Raw genomic sequence first — 1,086 nt, 5'->3', positions numbered from 1 at the left:
AAAAAGCCTTTCTTTAATACTAGTAATTCTTATTAATCGAAGTATGTCTGTTTTGTTTTGTTTTGTTTTGTTTTATTTTTAAATTGGGCAATGAACAACTTATCAAAATTATTCATGATTTCCAGTTTGAGATATAAATAGATAAAATGATTCGGTGGATTTTTGTACTATGTCCGTTTTATAATATGGACACTTCTACTTACATGTTTGTTATCTGGACCCTTGAACTCACTAAAAAACAATATTTCAAACTCTTTGACCGTTGATCAGACCTATGTGGCATTAAAAGGGCTGACTAGGACGAAGCGCGTGCAGACACGCACCTAGGGTACAAGTGAGGGACAATTTTTGATCAATTTTATATTAAAATAATTAAAAATAAAATAAAATAAAAAGGGACTTTTTATTCACTTTCTCAACTAAATTTTTTCATTTTGTTCCCCTTTCACTCCAAACTTGCCCTTTGCACACTTCACAGCAATGGCCGTCAAGAAATCCCCCCGTAACCCTAACCTAATCAACGGAATCAGCAAATTCTCGTGTTCCAAAATGTACCACAAAAAGGGCTTTTGGGCTATCAAGAAGAAAAACGACAGCAAATTCCCCACCCACCCAAAATCACCGTCGTCATTGCTCCACCCTCAACCATCGCCGTCAAACCACCAAAATTCTACCCAGCTGATGACGTGGAAAAACCCTTCATCAACAAACACAAACTAAAACCCACAAAATTGAGAGTCAATATTACACCTGGTACTGTTTTGATTATTCTAGCTGGGAGATTTAAGGGAAAAAAAGTTGTGTTCTTGAAACAACTTGTGTGTTCTGGACTGTTACTTATTAGTGGGTCGTTTAAGGTTAATGGGTTTCCATTAAGGAGAGTAAATCAAGCTTATGTTATTGCTACTTCAACGAAAGTCGATGTTAGTGGAGTTAAGATTGACAAGATTCAACGAAAGTTTATGTTATCCCTTATCTTTATTGTGGTTGATATTGTCGTTGTTGTTCATTGTCAAAAAAAAAAAATGTTGTTGTTCCCTGAAGAGGGTCTTTGCTGGTTGATATTGTTGTTGTTGTTCATTGTCA

At 35.5% G+C, this 1,086-nt stretch overlaps 1 pseudogene; it reads left to right on the top strand.

The window, feature by feature from the left end:
* The first annotated feature begins 461 nt into the window (after window positions 1-461).
* Window positions 462-1,011, top strand: LOC124895112 (annotated as a pseudogene).
* Window positions 1,012-1,086: the final 75 nt, after the last annotated feature.

Source organism: Capsicum annuum, unplaced genomic scaffold (assembly GCF_002878395.1).
Source record: "Capsicum annuum cultivar UCD-10X-F1 unplaced genomic scaffold, UCD10Xv1.1 ctg8001, whole genome shotgun sequence".
NCBI lineage: Eukaryota > Viridiplantae > Streptophyta > Magnoliopsida > Solanales > Solanaceae > Capsicum > Capsicum annuum.
Note: the sequence above shows the minus strand (reverse complement) of the source record. Positions and strands in the feature narration are given on the sequence as shown.